The sequence below is a fragment of the Solanum verrucosum genome, unplaced genomic scaffold, assembly GCF_900185275.1.
Source record: "Solanum verrucosum unplaced genomic scaffold, falcon-dt-bn FXZP01000210.1, whole genome shotgun sequence".
Lineage (NCBI taxonomy): Eukaryota > Viridiplantae > Streptophyta > Magnoliopsida > Solanales > Solanaceae > Solanum > Solanum verrucosum.
This window is the reverse complement of record NW_026020045.1, coordinates 2,368,580-2,393,851: the sequence shown is the minus strand read 5'-3', so window position 1 is coordinate 2,393,851 and position 25,272 is coordinate 2,368,580. Positions and strand designations below refer to the sequence as shown.

At 38.1% G+C, this 25,272-nt stretch overlaps 1 protein-coding gene across 2 annotated transcripts in view; it reads left to right on the top strand.

Annotated features, from left to right (window-relative positions):
* Nucleotides 1-25,272, top strand: part of LOC125821752 (uncharacterized) — a 1,137,236-nt gene that overhangs the window by 233,788 nt on the left and 878,176 nt on the right. The gene's annotated exons all lie outside the window — the stretch shown is intronic.

Here is a 25,272-nt window from a genome sequence, read left to right as displayed (position 1 = left end):
GACACTTGAATTATTTAATATAAATCACATATTATACATTTTGAATAGAGTTGCAGGAAAGTTAATGTACTGGACAGTATTAAGCATGTAATTTTTAGTATCTCGTTATGATTCAAGTTTTAATAAATTGAAATAGGTAATTAAATATTAAATGTAGGGTATTATGTGAATACCATTAGATTTATGACATTCGATTAAAATTAGGACTTAACCCTAGGCTTGAAACTTAAGAACTTTATTTGGGTGAGTTTTTTGGTCAAGGCTAAACATATAGCAAAATGGGTGTTGTTAGTTTCAAAATCTTATGGTGACTATGTACTTGAATAGATTGCATTGATTTGGAAGCTCAACGAAAGGGGAAGGCTCAAGTCCCGGAGTAATAATTCAACTCTTTGAGGCAAGTGGATTTCTAAACCCTTGTTAAGTGTATGGAATCTGTGTATTTCCTTGTAATATGTGTTTGGGATTAATAAGACTTGGTGATGGGTTGACTTGTCCATATTGATTAATTCTAATGATGAAAAAGGGGTGATAAAAGGCAATGTGATTAATTATTGGAGGGTGATGTGTTGAGAATTGTTTGAAAGGCTTATTGATTCATTGTTGATGTTGTTTCACGATTGTGTTGTTATGAATTGTGCATTGTTGTGAAAATGGTTGTCTCCTCATTATTTATGTGAACACGTAATTTCCATTGGTGCTGAGACGCGGTTGTGGTAAGTGTTATGTGAATTGAGAATGAATAAGAAATCAAGGAGGATGCACCATTTCGAGGGAGGTGTCGCGTGCCGCGACGAATACTATTATCGAGGGACATATCGCACATCGTGATGGATACTATATATCGAGGGTTGTGTCGCACGCCGCGACGGATGGGTAGACAGATATGTCCCCTATCGGTCCCGGACTGAGAGACAGCGGGTGTGTATCGCTAGGTCAGACATGCATCACTATACTTGACATTGCATTGCACATCTTTATCATTGGTGAACTTGATCTTGTGTGTTGTTGATCTTGTGAGTGCCTTTCTGTGGAACTTGTGATTGATGAATATTGAGATTGTTGTTGAGAATATGTAATTTGTTAAAGTGTTGTTGTTGAGGTGTATGATATGTAAACCGTGAACTGTTAGGTTGGGCACGTTTTCTGCAGGTTGTAGCTGTCGAGGTTTGGATGGGGTGTAAGGAGTACCTGTATTCTGTTCCCTTAGCTTGTGTTTAGAAGTTTACTTGTTGAGTACCATGTGGTTTTGTAGTCACCCTTGCTTCCACATTTTTGTAGGTTGAGAGACTGGATCTTATCTTCATTTTCGATGCTTTCAATGGAGATTTGTGAGGTAGTTGTCTGTCATCTTAGCGGACATTCTTACTAATGTTTATGATTTTGTCTTAGTTGAAAGAAAACGTCATTTTAGACTTGCGTATCTTATTTCAAGTCTAGTATTTCCATTAGAGGCTTGTGCACGTGACAACCATGTTTTGGGGATTTAGTTAAGTTGACTTGTTATTCATATTAGTAATTGTTATTGGACTTTTATTTTTATTTCATTCCCGCACATTATCGAAATGGTTGGGTTTTAGGCTAACTTGTCTTGGTGGGATAAGACAAGTGTCATCACATCCATTTTCGGGTCATGACAATATCAGTGCTCAATACTACTCCTAAAATATACTAGCTCATATGTCTTTAAAAACATAACACTTTCTGTGGTTTGAAATTAATACTCAAAATGTTTCTCTTAAAAGAGATGGTACTAAAACTGCTCATGAAAACTCTTTTCGAAGTCTTAGTTTCCTCTCATCTTAAATGTAAAAACATTTACTCTTGGGAATACTTAGTTTCCGTATATCTTTTTAACGATAATGAACTCAGCTCTACTCTTCCTCAACTTAGTGTTCAAGTCTTTAAAACAAGTTTTAAAACAATTTGTAAAATGACTTCTTAAAATAGGGTTCATGCTGAATTATGGATGTGAATGACTCAATCCGAGGTTTTCAATAACCGTGCATAGAAATCAATACTTGGAACTCATTAACTACAGAACTAAAGGAGTCAATGATACTACTCATCTCAAGAATGCTCGACTCTGAGGGTTCATGTGGAATTATGGGCATGAACTACTCAACTCAAAAACTCAATGATACTCTTCATCTCAAGACTGCTCGACTCATAGGGTTTATACAGAATTATGGGCATGAACTACTCAACTCAAGGGCTTTCATGGGTAACATGTAGTAGTCCCCTGATTAAGGGTAAATCCCAAAACGATTAGGAACTCAATACTCAAGACTTAACTTGAAGATACTACTCCTCTGAAAGATACTCAAATTATGGAGTTCATGCGGAATTTATGGGCATGAACGACTTGACTCAAGGATCTCAACGATAATGTAGTCTCATGAATACATTCTCCTCATTCTCATACTCACTTACTCAAGTCTTGAAACAATTTAAATGTTATTGTTGAAGAATCCTGGAAAAGACTCAAAGGGACATTCTCGAACATCACTCGGAAGAACTTTCAAGGCTTAACTCTTAACTCTACCTTGAATTTGAATTATGAATTATGAATTCAAGGTTATTATTCATGTTATATATGAATGATTTCTTAAAGTTTAGAAGTAGTTTGGAGTGTTTAGAAACAATAGGGATTGAAGGAACCCTTTTTAAAGAACTCAAACGAGCAAAACAACGGAGAAGGGGTGGGGTAGGCGACCCTGGCGAACTGAGTGGCGTAGGGTACCAGACCATGAACTACATACACTATCTGTTGGCATAATAGTGGGGCGGTACACCAGCCCATCTCCAGAAAACCCCGATGAATTTCTTTGCTCGTTTTCTCACCCTAGTTTACCTCAATTCGAACGGTTTCTTCTCCACTCACTTATATTCGAATACCCAACCTTAGTATACACAAATATAATCAAAACAACCCTAAAATAACTAACTTCCATCTCAAGAATTCCTCAAAACCCCAACAAAACAAGATTTAGAATGAGACCTCAAGAACTCATCAAGAACTCAGTATACCTGAACTTATGGAATAAATTCGTAAAAGAAACTCATTATTGTCCTATGGGTGAACGAACCCAACCCTATATAAACTTACATACCTCTTAGGATAAAATCCTTGGCGAAATTCCTCGAAGAATCACAATAATCTTGACGAACGCCTTGAACCTTCCCTCTTTTCTTTTTTTTTCTCTTCTTTTCTCTTTTTGAACTCTGTATAAACCCTAAGTGTATTTTAGGAATAACTAAAACTGATTCCAATAAGTTTAGACTCCTAAAACCTTACTTAAACGATTAAATCTGATTGGGGTAAGGAAAAGATCAAAATTCCCCTCATATTTTCGGGTAACTTTTCTTAACTAGGAAGTCTAACTTTAAACGTGAATATCACCGTCATACGATTTCAAAAATTAGCAAATTCAGTGGTGCTAGAAAGAGGACTCACAGATATTTCATTTGATATCTTATGGGTCTCATAACTCGTCCTATGCTCAAAGTTATGGTCATTTGCAGTTGACCCAAAACTTAAAAAAACTTAGGAATGACTTGAATGAACTCTCTTCTAAAACCCTAAGTGTATTTGGATTTATGAAAACTAACCCAAATCAGATTTGTCCCCAAAATATTACTAAAATTCGTTTTAACATTTTGGGTAAGGAAAAGACTAAAATACCCCTTATATTTTCATGTAGCTTTCCTTAATTGGACAACCTGACTTCAAACGGGCATATCTCCCTCATACAAGCTTGAAAATTAGCAAACTCAATGGTGTTTGAAAGAGGATTCCAAGACCTTTTATTTGATATCGTATGGGTCTCCTAACATATCATGTGCTAAAAGTTTTGGTCGTTTAAAGTTAAATCAAAAATAAAATGAACCAGGGAATGATTGAAAGAATTCTCTTTAGTTCTTTTTGGAACTCAAGGTGCTACATCTAGCGACCCTAAAACCTAAGAAAATTTTGAATTCCTGGGAAAAACCTTATTCACAAGGAAGGATGGTTCGAGTCTTAGCTAAAATATTTTTTCGGGGTGTTACATTTGCTCCCTCTTGGGATCATTCGCCCTTGAATGACGGTTTGACCGGCTATGGAACAGGGCTACTCTTACTATTTCCTCTAACTCACGAACTTACCTACTAACATAGGCTGAACTGATTCATACTAAGAGTTGGGACCTTCTATAGCAACTAAGTCAAGAACAATGCTATTGTGAACATAGTCACACTCTCTCTAAAGTTACCTTATCTTAAACAAAGGAAATCTAGGCATGAAGTTACCTCGTTGGCTACAACTCATAGGTCCAACAAGGGTACATGACTTCTCTTACTAAGGTCTGAGTCTAAGTACATGCTCTTACTATATTCAAGCTATACCCAAATCCTAAGGTTCATGTTTTATACCTCTCTATAGTGAATCTCATCCAAGAATATTACTCTTTACCACCACATTTAATCAACATTGGGCTCATACCAAGAACCACATAATGTTTAACAACGCCACAATCAAGCTTAGTATTCTAACAACTCCACAGACTCCTACTAACTAGCTCCCTAACGAAGTTCTCATTCTATCATTATCTCTGCCATATCAACTAGAATTTCCCGTATTACTACTTGAAACCAACTAAGGTCTCTCATTTAACTATTTCTCATAGTAAAACCCCATCCTCCTCTTCCTCCTTATTTATAACCTTAGATGGAATTATCACACCATCATTATAATGGTAAGATCATTAAATTTCTCCTTCTAACATCACTATACTACAAAAAGGACCTCTAAAAATATATCTCCCATACTCTTTTGAGCTCATTACTATCTTATTTTCAACAATTGACTTGATTTCAAATTTTATCATCTCCCCCTTAGGTCTAAAGCTGACACTTGAAAGTTATGGACCTATTTCATAGTCTCTAAATTGGTCTACAACTTAAGTACTATTTGCTCGCTTATTATACCTCATTACTTAGTTCTATAACCTTCTGAACATCATGACCCTCTCAAAACAAATCATAAGCCTATCTTATATCTATCATTTCATGAATACTCTGTTCTCTTATCCAACACATGTATTTATCCTCCTCTAACACGATTACACATCGGCATCAACTCTATTCTGGTTAAAAGTATAATCTATCTCAAGCGGACTAGAACTATTCATCTTCATTCTATGGAGTTATCCCTTATTCCACTCATAAAGGAACTTATAACTTATAATTGATTGGGTGCATGTTTACAATAACATAATATGCCCCATAACTATATTTTTCCTTAGATCACTGAACCTCTGCATACTTTCCTCTAACTTTGGGCACTTTCACTACTACTGCTCATAATTTCATAAGTCATGCTACCTTTTTGGATAACAATACTACCCAATCTCTAAACATATTTGCTCATAAGTATCTTAGCAGAGACAAGGCATTAGAGAAGAGAGTACATCTCATTTTTTAGCTTGACCGCACTATTCATATAAACATGAGTGCATTCCTTTGACACTAAACATTTAACTTAATCTTGGGCTTCTCTCAAGACCCTATAGAGTTTCATGAATTTCTCAAGAATTTGCTTAGAGCAACTCATCGATAAAGAACTGACTTTGCTTTTCAACCACCTCTAGTATGAGGGGTAGTCGAATGGATATGAGAACACACGAGTTAGAATAAGTCTCTATGGCATAGCTATATTGCATAATTAAGAGTATGAAAGAAGGGAAACTTCTCTTAAATGTCTGTAGTCCCTCATTTATATAAATGGGGCCCTCACAACCATAATTAAGATCCTAGTGACACGACTTCATAGACACCCTAGGAAACTTGAACTCTTTACTCTCATACCAAGTTTGTCAGGACTCGAGTCTACACCCTGGACGTGGCCGACACTCAAGAACCATTTTTGGTCCCCAAGCAAACCCTCATCATGGCTGATTACAATGGGAAGACTAACTCAAGCATACAAAATCTTAAAAACTTAATTAAATTTCAGCAAACTTAAATACTTAACCTTTTAAAAGTCTGTACAATACTCAAAATAAAATTAAATACAGAAACTCATCAACTGTGTCTATCTATAAAGCCTCTACAATTACAGAAGGATATCGGGACAAGACCCACGACATCTCAAAACTACTAACTGTAAGATAAAGGTGAAGTCCTCCTGATTATAAGATGGCTAACAAAAGCTGCCTGGATTATCACATGACTTCAACGAAATGCCTGTTGATTATCCTGAATACCTGTATCTGATTACATGTATTTGCTTCATGAAATGATGCAGGCCAAATGGCTCGGTGCATGGAATGTACGAGCATGTAAGGGGAATTCTAAAGCATAAACATAAGATTGAACTGATGGAAAAGAAACATACTTACCTCTTCTTCTCACTCAACTCAACTCAATTCAATGAAACATAATTCAACTCAACTCAAAGAAAATAGGGCTCAACTCTGTGAAACATAGTTCTACTCAACTCAGAGAAATAGGGCTCAACTCAACAATAAGATACTCAACTCTGGATACTCAAGGGTAAAGCAACAACAAAAGATGGAATATATCGAAAGTTGTAAACTTGTAGATAGCAACTCAATGTATTTTAAAAACATAATAATACTCAGTTCGTATATAAAAATACAAAATTTCTTTGTGGGAGATTCTCTAACCGACCATCACTGTGAGCTATGTGATGATACAACAGCGTCTAGCCTACACTACCAGAATTGTCCTATACTTTGTCAGGGTATAGAACCTACTACTAAGTTGATCCACTAGTCTATGCTAATAAGCAATAATGAATCATCTAAAAAGTATGACCCTTTCTACCCACGTTGGCTACATGGTTTATGGGGGATGTGAGTTGTATGAACTCTCCCCCATATCGGTACTCAATACTACTCCCAAAAAATATACTAGCTCATATGTTGTTAAAAATAAAACTCTTTCTATTGTTAGGGATTATTACTAAAAAATATTTCTCGTAAAAGAGATGGTACTAAAACTACTCATAAAAACTCTTTAGGAAATCTCACTTTCCTCTCGTCTTAAATGTTAAAAAATTTACTCTTGGAAATACTTAGTTTCCGTAAATCATTTTAATGAATATGAACTCAGCTCTACTCTTCTTGAATTCAATTCTCAAGTCTTTAAAACAAGTTTTAAAACAATTTCTAAAATGACTTCCTATAATACGGTTCATGCCGAAATATGGACGTGAACGACTCAATCCAATGTTTTCCATAAACATACATAGAACTCAATACTTGGAACTCAACAACTCCAGAACTGAAGGAGTCAATGATACTAATCATCTCAAGAATGCTCGACTCGGAGGGTTCATGCGGAATAATGGGCATGAACTACTCAACCTAAGAACTCTATGATACTCCTCATCTCAAGACTGCTCGACATATAGGGTTCATATGAAATTATGGGCATGAACTTCTCAACTCAAGGTCTTTCATGGGTAACATGTAGTAGTTCCATTATTAGGGGTAAATCCCAAATGATTAGGAACTCAATACTCAAGACTTAAGACTTGAAGATACTACTCCTCTCAAAGATACTCAAATTATGGAGTTCATGTGGAATTTATGGGCACAAACGACTTGACTCAAGGATCTCAATAATATTGTATACTCATTAATACACTCTCCTCAATCTCATACTCACTTACTCAACTCTTGAAACAATTTAAAAGTTATTGTAAAAGACTCCTCGAAAAGACTCAAAGGGACATTCTCAAGCTTCACTAGAAGAACTCTCAAGGCTTAACTCTTGACTCTACCTGGAATTTGAATTATGAATTCAAGGTTATGAATTGATGTTAAGAATGATTTCTCAATGTTTAGAAGTAGTTTGGAGTGTTTAGCATTAGTAGGGATTGAAGGAACCCTATTTAAAGAACTCAAACGGGCAAAACGACGGAGAAGGTATGGGGGCAGGCAATCCTGGCGAACTGAGTGGCGCAAGTCACCAGCTCTCGAACTATAGATACTCTCTGCTGGTGCAATGGTGTCCCATCCCCAGAAAACCCCGACAAATATCTTTGTTCGTTCTCTCACCCTAGTTCACCTTGATTCGAATGGTTTCTTTTCGTCTTTCTTAGAATCGAATACACAACCTAAGTATACACTAATATACTCAAACAACCCTAAAATCACTAACTTTCATCTCAAGAATTACTCAAAACCCGAACAAAACAAGATTTAGAATGAAACCTCAAGAACACTTATCAAGAACTCAACATACCCTAACTTAGGGATGAAATTTGTAAAAGAAACTCATGATTGGCATGTGGGTGAACGAACTCAGCACTATGAAAACTTATATACCTCTACGGATAAAATCCTTGGCAAAATCACTCAAAGAATTGTAGGAATCTTGACGAACGCCTTGAACCTTCCCTCTTTTCTCCTCTTTTCTCTTCTTTTATCTTCTTGAACTCTCTGAAAATAGTAAAAGTATTTTAGGAATATATAAAACTAATTCCGATCAGTTTAGACTCCTAAAACCTTTCCAAATAAGGAAAAGACCAAAATACCCTTCACATTTTTGGGTAACTTTCCTTAACTGGAGTGCTTTACTTCAAACAGACATATCTCACTCATACGAGCTCAAAAATTAGCAATCTTGGTTGTGTGGGGAAAAGGACTCATAGTTCTTTCATTCGATATCTTATAGGTTTCCTAACTTATCATGTACTAAAAGTTATGGTAGTTTGAAGTTGACCCAAAACTTTAAAGAACTTAGGAATGACTTGAATGAATTCTCATCTAAAACCCTAAGGGTACTTGTATTTATGAAAACTAACTCAAAACAGATTTGTCCCCAAAATATTACTAAAATTCATTTTAAGCTGATTGGGTCAGGAAAAGACCAAAATACCCCTTATATTTTCAGGTAATTTTCCTTAATTGAATAGTCTGAATTCAAACAGGCATATCTCCCTCATACGAGCTTGAAAATTAGCAAACTTGGTGGTGTTGGAAAGAGGATTCCAATACCTTTAATTTGATATCTTATGGGTCTCTTAACTCATTATGTGCTAAAATTTATGGTCGTTTAAAGTTAACCCAAAACTTGAAAGAACCTAGGAATGACTTGAAGAAATTCTCTTTAGTTCTTTTTGGAACTCAAGGTTCTATATCTAGCGACCCTAAAACTTAAGAAAAATTTAAATTCCTCGGTAAAATCTTATTCACAATGAGCATGGTTCGAGTCTTAGCTCAAATTTTTTTTTTCCGGGTGTCATTAAATATTTTGAGTTTATCAAGACATTCTGACTTATTAAACAGAAAAAATATATATATTCATTTCATGAGTAACATTCTAAAAATCTCTGAATACTCAATTTCACTTCTGTCTGAATGATCATTGAGTCTGGAACGTCGAATTTAGTGGGGTTATATAGTCCGTTTGCGCGCACGTTATGATGAACAAATTCCAAGCACGCCGTCGGAGACTTTTAAAAATTGGTAAAGATGAAATTGGGTGGATTGTGGGTTCGCTGTGGAGTGCTCAGAGAAGTGTGAAAATCAATGTTTTGAGGTAATTTCTGCCCCCAAAGGGGCAGCCCTCTTCTTGATTTTCCCCATAAATTGAATATTTCTTGCATGGTCAAATTTTTTTCATTTCGATCCTCGAATTGTGCCCCATTTTTGGGTAAAAGTTCCAAATTCCCTTTCTACCCTTTTTGCGGTGTCAAGTGCAGGATTCCCATCGCGGGTCCTACAATCCTATTTTAGGCCCGATTTTGGGTACAACTCCAAATATTATGTTTTTGGTGTCAAAACACTCATATTAATGTTGTGATTCTATCTTTGATAGTGTGGCATCGTTCAGAGGCCGTACGGAAGGGAAATGCTCTGGCTATGTGATTTGGAGTGCACACAATGGGCCGACAAGTAGGCTACGACTTCCCTCTCCTTAGATTGAGCATGCTTTAGCATTTTTATGTTGATTTGTGTGATTTTGGTGGTAATTGGTGGTTGACCATGATAAATTTCTAGAAATCATGACTTGGGCAATAATTTCGGGTACTCCGGGGTACTATAATGTAATTATTGATCATTTGTACCTTGTGGTGCGCCCCTATTATGGCTTGTGTGTATATTTGAAAGCGTGTTTGTCCTTCGTCTAGGCTTAGACTAGTGATTGCCATAAACTTGCGTATTTTAGACTCATTAGGCCTTGAACCCTCTCCAACGGCACTTGGGATGACTTAGCTCTATGTAGACTGATATAGCAGACTTGAGTCTGATAGTCTGGGCCTTAGCTAGGAAGTAACACTACTCTTGAAACCTTATATCCATAATTCCTATTCTCGTCGGTCCGATATATTCAAATTCTTTATTTGGAAGCTACTCGACGAATGTGGTTGGATACGGTTCGAGCTGGGGTGATTTATTGATGACACTCGGTTGGGGATACTCCCCGTGATGCTCGATTGACAACTGATCCTATTTCTAACTGACTCGCCACTACTTGTGGTTCATGTCCCAGTTCACTCCACCGGGCGGGATTCAAATCCTTGCCTTGGTATACATCGCCATGGTTCAAGTCCACCGCCACTTTTTGCCTTGTTTCAAGTCCATAGCTACCTTAACCTCAGTTCAATTCCTTGGTCATATTTTATGTGGTTCAAGTCCACGATTATCCCTAACCTCGGTTCAAGTCCTTGCTCATATTTTGTGTGGTTCACGTACAAGATTATCCTAAACCTCGGTCAAGTCCTTGGTCATATTTTATGTGGTTCAAGTCCACGATTATCCTTAGCCTTTGTTCAAGTCCATGGTTACTCCAAATCTCGGTTCAATTTCTTGATACTTCATCTTCATTCGGTTTAAGTCCTTATTCCCCTATTAGCTATGGGTAAGCTTCGGGCACATAGATTAGTTCGGTTCAAGTCTAGAAAGTTGTGGTAATCCTGGAAACTTCATCGTATCCTCTTACTTCATTTCAAGTATCCCTTCTTTGCACTTGTCAGGCTTATGGGAGTCCGTTCGGGTTTTACTTTCATATTGTGCACGAGCGCACCCGTCGGGGTTATGGGAGCCCGGTCAGATTTAGTTAGCTACTTTCCTTCTGTTTGTGTGTGAGTACGCTCTTCTACATACTTATTAGATGTTCCCTCCTGCTTATTACTGTTAGTATGTTAGATTCTCGCATTTCATATTACTTTTGCTTTTCTTGCTCAATCTGCCTATGATGCCTATGGGTACCTGTTGTTTTGGAACTCATACTACACTCTGCATCTATTTTCGTGATGCAGGTTTGAGCACCAGCTATCAGCATTGATTTCGAGCCATCTGGTATCATATTAGGAGGCGATGGTGAGCACATAGCGTCCTAGATTTGTCCGACTCATTCTGTATTTATATATTTGTCATGACCCGGGAGTATCCCCAAGTCGTAACATGCGTATTCAACCTCTCGGAGGTCTCATACAAGCCCTTAGCATTCATCACATTAGATATGAAAAATAGTGCGGAATTAAAAACTCTTTAAATAAAATCCCATAAGACTCAAAGGTCACTTTTAAAAACATCATTCAAAAGTACACAAGCGGAATACTAAGTCTCTTAGCCATCTTAGACATAAACGTGAAAACATACTAGGGACACGGCCCTTTACAATCAAAAGATGTCTATTAAGTCTATTACAAGAACCTTATCATAAAACTAGAATAGAAAAGTCTTGCCCTCGACATATGAGGACATACCACAAAATCTAGGAAGAACTTCAAATCCCAAGTTTACTACAAAACCCGCTCACTTGCCGGAACCTACACTTGTAGAAAATAGAGAAATATGGAATTAGCACAATTAAGTACTAAGTATGATGACCATGCAAAAACATACTAAAAAAGGACATTTATTTGAAATATGTGCTTTCATGCCATTTTTGATAAAACCTTCATATCACAATTATAAGAGACACATTTCAAGTCATCATCCACATATAAGACAATACCCACATAATAGACATACTCAACTAGTACCAATGTACAATACATGAATATAATTGACAAGTAAGCCTTTTCATCATTTCATGACCTCTATCTCAAGTTACCCAAAGCCACACTTAAGTGAAACATGAAGTGACCGCCCATACAATCTCTTTATATACACCTAAGTGTTCCTAAGGGTTACCATAGATAAGGAATGTACCATTACAATATAACATACTAAATCAAAATTCTTTAATGAACCACTTTAGGAGACATTTAAGCATTTAGGGGACTTCCACTTAATAGTCATTTAGACTTAGGGAACTCACTTTAGCATCTTCTAGGCCTACTCGTGCAATGTGTAGATAGCATCCCATACTACCACCTACACTTTGTAGAACCTATCCAATAACTAGGGTGCACATCCCACATGATGGGAATAGGCATAACCGACATAGACCATACTAGCTAGGCATGGAATCCGGAGTCTACCCTACTCCGTGGAAGGTGTTCTACTTGCCAAAGGTAGAACTAATAATCAACCCATGTAGGCACATGGTTTAGGGGATGTCCAAGGATGTTCATTGTGCCCTAGTCTCATACTCAAGTAGGGCCACCATCCTAACCACATCCACTCGGTGCTAGCCTTGTTTCCCATAGAGTATTTTCATTCACATATGTACTAGAGAGGGTTCCTTTTCTAGTTCAACCAACTCATAGTATCTCTTCCCAAGAAAGGCCCCATTTCTTAGTTATGGCCAATCAAGGTTCATAAGGATAGCTCATTTGACTTTCTTAGATAAGGATTTTCATGCCGTTCCGGCTCCATCCATCTCTAAGTCTATCATTTCACTCAAGAAGGGAACTTCGCCCTAAGGCCCATCCTTCAAGGTTATACATTTACTTAGGAAAGCTAGACTTATGAAAAGGCACCATTTCTTAGTTCTGCCGATTCAAGTCTTGGCCTATAATTCCTCTTTTAGCATTTATAGAAAGGGCACCATTTCTTAGTTCTAGCCCACTTCACACATTCATGCATTCAAGACTTTAAGTAACAAGGAGGGACACTTTAGTCTACCAACCAAGTCACAACATTATCATCTAAGGATACTTCATAATCCAACATCATTTCATATATATACATCATGAGAAAAATCATACTTTAAATCACAATGCTATCCACTTTACATAGGATCATCACAAGATCACATAAACTCATTCACATCATACCTTCACACATAAAGCTTCACATAAAACTTTACATATAGCTTCATATAGGACTTTACATATAGCCTCATTTATATATAATATACAATACAATAACACTTTGTACAAGATCACCTTATAACCATAAGAATACCTTCACATAGTACAATAACATTTCATAACTTGATAACACTTTAATTCAATAGATAATGCATTCAAGTCCATGTTCATAATACATTCCATAATTAAACACCTCCACCATAAGTGGATCAAACTAAGCAAGAACAATTTTATCCATAATAAGAGATTAAGCCAACTTACCATCCTCCAAAGCCATAATCAACGACACTCAAGTCCCAACCATTTTACTTACCACAAGAGAATTCATCATAACTTGCCCATAAGGCCACAACTTTCAATTTATCCATACATCATCAATTCATCATAGATAGATGTAGAAAATCATAAGAGTCACTAATACAATCCAATCAAAACACAATCTCATAAACTTTGAATCATAAGCAAAAGACCCACTTCATAAGCAAATTTAGGAATTTAGGGAAAACATGGGTTCTTCAAGGAATTCCATATGAAATCATCTTAAAAACATTAATCAAACATTAATTCATCAATATAATGGCTTACAAAACGTTTTGCCAATGAACCCATGCTTAGATTAGAATTTGAGATTTTGTTCTTTGAAGCACTTTTGATTGGACTCCTTGAAAGAAAGATTGATCAAGGATCAAGGGTCACCATACCTCTAAGTTGAAACCCACGAAAAATTGAAGAAGAAAGCACTCAAAACCTTCAACCCTAGCTCCAACTTCACCTTGGCCTTCAATGGTGTTCCAAAGAGAACCCTTCCTTACTCTTTTAAAATGGAATAAATTATCCACAATCAGCCTAACACAATAATATAACCTCAAAACAAAAGATTTGTGAAAAGACCAAAATGCCCTTAAATTTCCGGACGGACTCCTTGCCAACTGCCCAACTTTCAAAGGGCATAACTCGCTCATACAAACTCGGAATCGAGCAAACTCGGTGGCGTTGGAAAGATCGTTCCAAGGGCTTTCCAAACATAACTGGAAATACTCCTGGATCATCCTGAGCTAGGAGTTATAACTGCTCAAAGTTGGCCAAAAACTCACTGATTTCCACACTTGGCAGAATTTCCAGATTTTAAACTTAGCCAATTTCCAGATTCTGAACTGTTTTTTTTTTCCAAAAGTGACTACTTCCAATTTATGCTTAAACTTTAAAAATTCATACGTTAGGCTCTAGTTTCACCTATCTATTTTTAGGGTCGCTACAATATTGACATGTTTTTTGCTTTTTGACACAGTCTTGTTTCTGTGGTCCACTTTTGGGACTTGTACTCATTTTGATAGTAGCTATTTACTTGTGACTTCCAGGTTCTGGGAGGGATCTTTTAATTATATATAGCTTTGGCTGGCTTTCGCCCTGCCAGTTGTGATTGTTGTTGTTATTATTATTTTGTTGTTGGTTTTAGTTTTCTACCCTCAATCCCATTACTAGTTGTTCTGGGATACTGGTTGGCTTTCCTACTGGTGGGTTATAGTAGGCACCATCATGACTGGAGGAATCGGGTCATCACAGGTTTGTATCAGCCCCAGGTTCACCAGTCTCACTTGTACAGAGCTAACATCTAGTAGAGTCCTACGGATCGGTACGGATACGTCTGTGACTTATATTTGGGAGGTTACAGGATGTCGTTAGGAAGATTCCCTGTTTTGTATCATTTTCGTGCATCGTATGTCTAAATTGGTTTCATGGAATCTCATTTGTTTCACTCTTTCACAAGATGGCTTGCACGGGCGCAAGAGTGATGCACCCTAGCCCACAGATAGAGCCCCTGCTAAGGGTAGAGGCCAACCTAGAGGTCGAGGCAAGGTTGCAACACTAGCCCGAGATAGAGAGAGGACTACAGAGCCGGAGCCTCAAGTAGATCATGCTCATCCTAAGCCAGTGGGACTCGGGCCAGCCGCCACTTCTGACCTACAAGCGATGCTCGCCTAGATTTTAGTGGCCATAGAGGGTATACAACAGTAGGCTCCAACCCCAGCTCCAACACCAGTTCTCGTTCTGGCACTGCAGGGTCAGCCTGCCCCAACGGCTTCAGAGGTTCAGCAGCCACCGGCATTAGATGCCGCCCAGCTGGATGTTTTAGATGGGGTCATAATACTACAAGTGCAGAAGATGCTCGAGGTGTTTCTGAGATTGTCACCGCCCAGGTTTTCTGGGGTTGTTGGAGAGGATGCCCATGAGTTCCTTAGTACTTGTCGGGAGCAGCTACATACTTTGGGTTTGGTAGAGGTGTGAGGGGCCGACTTCACCACTTATCAGCTAGATGGGCCTGCCAGATAGTGGTGGCCTTCTTACTTAGAGACTAGGCCAGATGGGTCCCCTCCGGTATCTTTTGTAGAGTTCTCTAAGGCATTCTTGTCTTCGTTTATCCCGTGAAGCGTCAGAGATCGGCTTTGTGATGTGTTTTCAAGGTTGAAGCAAGGCTCCATTACTCTGTTTGAGTATGAGGCCATATTCCACGAGCTCTCCTATCATGCTTCTATGATCTTACCAATGGAGGTAGAGAGGTCTCGGTGTTTTGTTAAAGGATTGAGAGTCCAGCTGCGCATAGAGACTAAGTCCATGGTTTCAGCATGTTGTTCCTTTCTTGATGTTGTGGACCATGCTCGTACACTTGAGCAGCTCTATCGCGAGGCCCAAGGGTGCAACGGCTAGAAGGCCAGACAGGATGATAGTCACAGTGGGCCCCACTTCAGGCCTAGAGACTCACATGGCAGGCCCCGCCATAGGTTCTAACAGGGTCAGTCCAGTCGCCCTTTCCAGGCATTGCTTTATGCTACAAAGGGTTACCAGCACTGTCAAGTTGCTATAGTGCCGGTCCGAGTCAGTAGGTGGTACTCAGTCAGGTTCTTCAGGACAGGGTGGCAAGCCTCCAATTGCGAGCAGCCACCACAGAGTTGTTATGACTGCGAGGAGTTAGATCATTGGTCTAGAGAGTGTCCTCTTTGTAGGTCAGCCGCACCAGCTCCAGAGCCAGCTACACCCGCACCTCTAGCTAGAGGAGATCAGGATCGTCAGGTGGTCATCAAGGTGTACGGGGAGGTTGCCAAGGAGGAAGGACAGGTGACAGAGTTGGTGCAAGGGGTACAGTTATCGAGGGTCACTTTTATGCAACTCTTGCTAGCGTAGAGGCTGAGGCTTTGGACGATGTGATTACAAGAATACTACTTTTATGTCATCAGCCCACCTCATCTTTATTTGATATAGGCTTCACTTGTTCTTATGTGTCCTTTTATTGCACTCCTCGATTGAGTATGAGGCCTAAGCCCTTAGAAGTGTCGTTACGCATTCCGACCTCGATAGGTGATTCTTTAGTAGTGGATTAGATCTTTAGATCTTGTTTGGTGGCTATTCATGGGCGAGACACTCGGGATGATCTTATTTTACTTGATATGTTGGATTTTGACATGATTCTGGGCATGGACTAGTTATCCCCTCACCAAGAGGTTTTGGATTGCTATGCCAAGACTGTTACCTTAGCCATGCCTGGTATTCCACCGGTGGTATGGCAGGGCTTTTGTAGTTGCACGTCGATTGGGGTGATTTCTTGCATTCAGGCTTAGATGTTGGTGGCTAGTGGATGATTGGCTTACTTGGTGTCACGACCCGGGGTTACCCCCTAGAAGTAACATGGCGTAATTGACCCCGAAGGGGTCGCATACAAACCTCATAACATTCATGAACATAAAAGCATAGGAAAATAGAACAGAATTAGAACGTTTCTTTACAATTGAAGTCTCTTATGGAAAGTAAAGAGAATCTATAACACTATGTCTCAAACTATCTATTATACTTGGAATAAAAGTCTTGAAATAAACCTTTAGGGACACGACCCTTACAAACAGTCTAAAACATAAAAGTAAATACAATAAACGACATTAGGTTGAGCCCTCGAATACAATGAGGACTCACCAATCTTCTTCTTCGTGATCTCTTATGAATCTAGCCACAAAGATAGAATACAATATCTCCAAACCCTACACTTTGTAAAAACGTAGAAAAAGGGGTCAGCACAAAAAGTACTAAGTATGGAAGTCATGCACAAAACCATTTAAAACATGCATAAAAGGGACATTTCCTTTGAAATCATGCTATATGCCATTTTTTAACAACATCTTTAAAATATTTAGAGAATGCAACAAATAAGGCAACTCACATACATTTCATTATAACATGATAGATATCATTATAATAACAAGCATAATCTCCAACATCAATATAATACAATCCCAATCTTCACAATACATAGCCTCGAATCATAAGGTAATACAAGTCAAATACCAAGATCATCTCATCATTAAGTAATCATCAATATAAGAAACCCCTAAGAAACACTTGAGCAATGTATGGTAACTAACATGCATTTACAATGATCAACACAAGCCAATATCACATTCATACTCAATTCATAGTAAAGCCATTACCTTAGTAACTTCTAAGAAACACTTGTGCAATGTGTGGTTAGCATCCCATAATACTAACCCCATCAGGCACCCCTTTTAAGCTACCTTGGTCATGCACTTCATCTTTAGACCTCATTATATTAATAGTCACAAATAAGGATATAGTCATGTAAATTACTTGAATTATAAGGTAAGTCATTCATAACAACCAACCATTCAATATACATGAATGCATTAAAATCTCATCATAATGCAAAGGAACCATCCAATGACATCCTATTAAGTCTACTTGTGCAATGTGGAAGTGAAGTCCCATACCCCCACTCCACCTAAGTAAACCCATTAAGAAGTCATAGTGTAGTCCATATCTCATTCATTATCTTTATTATATAAGGGAAAGTTGCCATAACCGATATAGACCATGTAAGCTACATGGAATCCGATGTGTAACCCTACACCTAGAATTGTGTCCTACTTGCCTAAGGTAGAAATACAATGTATAGCTATAAGGTGGATCCACTAGCTAAAGGTACCTATATGGGCACATAGTTTATGGGATAGGGAGATTGCTTCTAGAGACCCTCCCTATTACACTGGCAAAGGGGCTTCCATCTCATGAGTTCACTTTGGATGACCCTCATTATTGCATTGGTGGTAGGGCATTTACCTCATTGTCCATAACCACTCGGTGCTAAGCATTATTTCCCAAATTAGACATTATTAGTCTTTGAATTGTATTTACATATGCGAAGGAATGCTCTAACCCTCAATCAATACAATCCATCAAAATGTCTCATAGATTCATTAAAGGTGAGAATGTACTTTCAACTTTAGAATCATAATTAGTATGTGAGAATAACTATCACACCAAGATCATGTGTTCCCATGCGAATAGACATTCAATCAACACAATAGGATCAATATGGTCAATTACATTTCATGCATAATAATGTGTAAGGGTGGATATGAGAACTATACTTTCAATTAACACCATAGATACATCATGATCATGTTTATGCATGGAGTGTGTATGTGTAATTATCCCTGCAATGACACAACAACAACATTATCATCATCTAGAAAATTCATATAATATCAACTGTAAGGGTAAAGGAAGACTAGCCTTTCAACAATACCACAATATACACCATAGTCATAGGACCTTCACTTTCTAAATAAATCATAAGTTCATACACAATTTTGCCAACATGCACAAAACTTCATAGTATGCCCTTCAAGGGCTTATGGATCAACTCATTCCAAGTATATAGCATTAGCACATTAGATAAGGAGATACCATGATCCAACAACTCATCAATACATTAATCACATCATGATTGGCACTTTATACTTCAAGTATTCATCAGCATGCACATAATATCATGATCAAGTCAATTCATGTTTATAAGCATTATCCTAAACCAATTCAAGTCTAGGTGATCTAATATAAGGCATTACATTAAGAATTCATCATTCTAGGAGGATCACATATAAACCCTCAAATTGCCTCTTTCATGACATAACCCTAGAATCTTAGGTTAATCAAGAATACATGTAGAATTAAACTAACATCAAGTAAATACATCATAATTAAACACTTCCGCCTTTCAAGTGGATCAACAAGTTCATATACAATATTAATCAACACATAACACCCTAGCAAATTGCCTTACAAGGCTAAGAGTCAAGATCAACCCTAAATTCTATAATTACCATGATAGATAGAGATATATCATGATTCAACAACATAATAAACATAAACATAATCAATTGCTAAGCTTATATGATCAATCAATTCAAACCATAGTACACAAATTAGGAAGAAGGGGAAATCATGGGTCCAAGGGAGATTTTCATCAAAATCCATTAATACTCCATTAATCCAATCATAAATCATCATAATCAATCAAGAGAAACCTAAATTAAATAATTGAATTCGTTTTGGAAGAAGACCCATGACTAGATTTGAAAACCCTTGAATTGAGGGATTTGAAAACATATTTGAAGGAGACTTTTGGTGGCAGCTAACCAAGAATGAAGAACTCCCATAACTTAGGTTTAGATTCCCATCAAATTCATAATAAAAATCCCTCTTCTTGAAGCTCTAGCTTGATCCCTTCCTTTGTTCATCAATGGAGTCTAGAGAGAAGATTTTTGGGAGGGAAAGGTAGTTGGGTTTTGATTTGGGGTCTAGGGTTATAATGAGTAAATGAAGTGTTTTAATGACTTGAAATAGTTTATATAGGAAGTTAATTAGTTATCTATTTGTCCCTCCTAACCCTTAATTAAATAACTAACTAAAACTAAGACCCCTAACTTTAAACAAAAATATGGAAAACTGCTCCCATTCACGCCCACCCATCCACGGACCGTGGATGGGTCTACTGACCATCCTGTGGCTCCGTGGTTTGGGGCTGGGGCACAAAATTTAAGGACAAGCCTTCCTAGACTAAGTCCTAACCCACGCCCATGACCTACGGGGCGTGGACTGGTCTAAGGAGCGTGATCTGCCTCCGTGAACCAAGCTGTTTTTGACAGCTTTTGGGCAGTGTTGCGGTCCTCCTCAAGGACCCCTTGGGTAGTCCTTGGGGAGTTGTACCCGGACGTTTAACCCCTAAACATTTCATTCTAAGTACGGGAGTAATTTCCATGAGTTTTAACCCTCATAAAACACTCCGAAACACCACTGCAAGACCCTACAAAACACTAGTTCAACTTACTAGTTTCCGGGCGTTATAGACTTATCTTGACGTTTAATCCTTAACTTCCTTGACCTTCAGTCGGGAAACCATTTAACAACATTTAATCAAGTTTCCAACTTCAAACTCACATTTGAAGCACCTACTAGATTCCGTCTAGCATTAGCTAGGTCTTACTAGTTTTTACGGGGTGTTACATTATCTCCCCCTTAGGAACATTCTTCCTCGAATGACATTGAAACACTTTATTGAATCAATGACTCAAGACTAGCAGCCCCAAACATGCATGAAACATCACAATAATGCACAACTCAAAATACACTATTCACAATGGGCACCTATTCAAGGAGGAAACATCAACTCCAATTCAACATGTTCAATGCAATACAAGGAAGTATAAACTATATCTACACATCCTATTTATGCATGATATTCTCATCACTTGTCATGTTTGAGGAGGAACTACCATCTCCTAACTAAAACATGTCCATGTATTCTTTCCATGAAGTACAATAGGTAACTCTTACTCAAAACACCACAACATGAGGGAAACATTTTACATAAACTCATTTCCTTTCAAAACACAAGTTTTCATGAACATGCATTGTATAAGGAAGTCATGGGAATGTATAAGCACATACAATCAATATTAGTTAAGCATGCCATCTCCCCCTTAGGAGTGAGCCTATACCAACACTCCTAAACATCATCAACTAAATAATCATAGGAGGAACTACATTTTCTCCTTAAAAGCAAGCTCAACACAACAATATGGAGCCAATGCATCATTTCATCAAAACACAACAAAGCATGTTCATCACATCATCTCATGAAGTCAAATATGCCATCACCATCCTAGAATGCACAACAACATGAGGAACATGTAAATCATGAAAAATCCATTTTATACAAAGTAAGAATCTTTCATAAACATGTGAAACACAAGTAGATCATGGAAATTTCTAAAACACTCATGACCCCTATATAGAACAAGTCCAACAAGGAACTCTTGGTCTCAAGATAGAATAGGAATAGAAGAAATAGATGAGGATATCGGGACTCTCATTCAATGTTTCTACTCAAGCACATGATTTTCCTCTTGGGAGTAAGACCCCTTTTACAAAAACCTCAAATACTACTCCTTCCTAACAACTCAAGCTTTTACCAAGGCTTATTATAACCTTACCGGGCTCTAAAACTAATAGAGGTCTAATAATGATGCATCCAAATCCTACCAAGGTCACAAAAGTAACTCTATGGGACAAGGAAATTATAGGACACACATAACATCCAAGACTCCACAATCAAGAAATGAGTCAAGGAGAACTCATCATCATAGTCTAGAGGAGAAATATAAGGGAACATAAGGTTATTGGGAAATCTCATTGGCCCTTGGCCTCCCCAATAAGCACCTTCAACTAAACCCTTTTCTAAAATACCACTCCTCAATATTTTCATGGAAGCACTTTCTTACTATTCCATTTCTTAGCTTGCCGGTCGAAGATCCCAATAGGTACTTCTAAATTAGAGAGGTTCTCATTTAAGCACTCTCGCTCACAAGCAACCTTACCAATACCACTCAAAGTCCTATATGAGCCTACCAAACCAAGACTAAACTTCTCAAACTCACTACACTTTTTAAGGTGAGAATTTCAAGAAAGCCTAATTCATGAATATCAAGGACACTCAATGACCTTACTATGTAAGCACATTATCCCCCACTTGGGGTAAGCCTAAAAAAACTCTTTACAACATCTCTTCTTCAATTTTAAGGTTGGAGCAACTCATAACTAAACCTTCACACTCATCACACAATATGATTCTAAACCATGGTGAATTACACTACTACCCTTTTTAAGGGGAATCTATTGACTCAACACATATAGGCATTACTCAAACACCCACTTTCACCAAACTTTACAACCTACCAAAACTGAAAATGGTCAAGTAGGGTTCTACCCTCAATATCACAAAACAACTATGAAGCCCATTCACACTAAGGACAACACAAAGGTTCATCATATACTATTTATCAAGTCACAAAAAGACAAGTATTACCGGAATAGAGGTAAGCATAAAACACATACTGGAACCATTATGAGGAACTTTCTTATCCTTTCTTCCTATGGCCCTAAGCACTGGGAAATCTCTCAGTAGATGGTCACTTCCACCACAACTGTAACAACCCATTGTACCGGCTAGACACTTACCATTATGTTCCTTTCCACACCTAGAACAAGTAGGACTAATCACATAAGATCCATTACTACTCACTCCTTGAGATTTTGGGGTGACAACTTCTTTTGGTGAAAATTAGGGGAAACTTAGAAGAGTTTTGTCCATAAAACCATTGTCTCTTTCAATTCTACTAAGGTTGGATCAAGACCCTAGCAAATTGCTTTTCAAGGCAAAGAATCAAGATCAGCCCTAAATTGTAGAATTACCATGGTAGATAGATATATATCATGATTCAACAACATAATAAACATAAACATAATCAATTGCTAAGCTTATATGATCAATCAATTCAAACCCTAGTTCACAAATTAGGAAGAAGGGGAAAGCATGGTTCCAAAGGAGATTTTCATCAAAATCCATTAATACTCCATTAATCCAATTATAAATCATCATAATAAATCAAGATAAACCTAAATTAAACAATTGAATTCGTCTTGGAAGAAGACCCATGACAAGATTTGAAAACCCTAAAATTGGGGGATTTCAAAACATATTTGAAGAGGCTTCTTGGTGATAGCTAATCAAGAATGAAGATCTCCCATACCTAAGGTTTAGATTCCCATCAAATTCATAATAAAAATCCCTCTTCTTGAAGCTCTAGCTTGATCCCTTCCTTTGTTCATCAATGGAGTCTAGAGAGAAGATTTTTGGGAGGGAAAGGTAGTTGGGTTTTGATTTGGGGTCTAGGGTTATAATGAGTTAATGAAGTGTTTTAATGACTTAAAATAGTTTATATAGGAATTTAATTAGTTATATAATAGTCCCTCCTAACCCTTAATTAAATAACTAACTAAAACTAAGACCCTTAACTTAAAACAAAAATTTGAAAAACTTTTCCCATTCATGCCAACCCATCAACGGATCATGGATGGGTCTACTGACCATCCTGTGGTTTCGTGGTTTGGGGCTAGTGCACAAAATCGAAGGCCAAGCCTTCCTAGACTAAGTCCTAACCCACGTCCATGACCTACGGGGCGTGGACTGGTCTAAGGGGAATGATTTGCCTCCGTGAACCAAGTTGTTTTAGACAGCTTTTGGGCAGTGTTGGGGTCTTCTTTGAGAATGCCTTGGGGTGGTCCTTGGGGAGTCGTACCCAGACATTTAACCCCTAAACATGTCATTCTAAGTACGGGGGTCATTTCTATGAGTTTTAACCCTCATACAACACTCCAAAACTCCACTACAAGACCCTACAAAACACTAGTTCAACTTACTAGTTTCCAGGCGTTATAGTCTTATCTTGATTGTTAACCCTTAACTTCCTCGACCCGCAGTTGGGAAACCATTTAACATTTAATCAAGTTTTCAACTTCAAACTCAAATGTGAAGCTCTAGTTTCACCTACTAGATTTCATCTACCATTAGCTAGGTCTTACTAGTTTTTATGGGGTGTTACACTTGGTTTATGTTAGAGATGTTAGTAAGAGGGCCCTACGGTTGATTCAATGCATGTAGTCCTGGAGTTTGCTAATGTGTTTCTTGCCGACTTCCCTGGCAAAACCCTTGATCATGATATTGATTTCGCCATTGACTTGGAGTTGGGTTTTATCTCATCATATCGTATGGCACCTGCAGAGCTCAATGAGCTCAGTGTTGAGCTTGAGGATCTCTTGGGTAAGGGATTCATTCTGCCTTGTATATCGCCTTGGGGTGCCCCAGTCCTATTTGTGAAAAAGAAGGATAGTACTATGCGGATGTATATTGATTATAAGCAACTAAACAAGGTGACATTGAAGAACCGTTACCCCATGCCTCACATTGATGACCAATTTGACCAGGTTCATGGTGTCGAGGTGATTTCTAAGATCGATCTGAGATCTGGTTACCACCCGTTGAGGATTAGGGCAGCGGACATCCCTAAGACTGAATTTAGGACTCGTTACGGCCGTTATGAGTTCCTAGTGATGTCTTTTGGGTTGACTAATGCCTATGCTTCCTTCATGGACTTGATGACTCATGTATTCAGGTCGTACCTTGACTCCTTTGTTATAGTCTTCATCAATGATATATTGGTATACTCGTGGAGTCGGAGTGAGCATGAGCAGCATTTGAGGATAGTGCTCCAAACTTTGAGAGATCATCAACTTTATGCCAAGTTCTCAAAGTGTGACTTTGGCTTGGGTGTGCAGCATTCTTGAGGTAGGTGGTTTCCAAGGATGGCATTATGGTGGATCTAGTGAAGATTGAGGCTATCCGTGACTGGGCAAGGCCCACCTCTATTACTGAGATTCGTAGATTTGCCTATTGGCAGGGTACTAAGGCATTTTGTTTAGGGCTTTTTTACTATAACGGCACCTTTGAATCGGTTGAATCGCAAGGATGTTCCTTTTGAGTGCTCGGTGGAGTGTGAGAGGAGCTTTTTGAGGCTCATGGAGTTGTTTACCACCGCTCCTATATTGACTCTTCCAGTTGAGGGCGAGGCATTCATAGTTTAATGTGATGCATCTGACATTGATTTGGGTTGTGTTTTGATGCAGCAGGGCCCGGTTATTACTTATGCATAGAGACAGCTTAAGCTGCATTAGCGCAACTACCCCACTCATGACTGAGAGTTGGTCGCGGGTAGTTTTCACGTTTAATATTTTGAGGCACTACCTATATGGAGTGCGTTGTGAGATCTACACCGACTATCGGAGCCTTCAGTACATTATGTGCCAGAGGG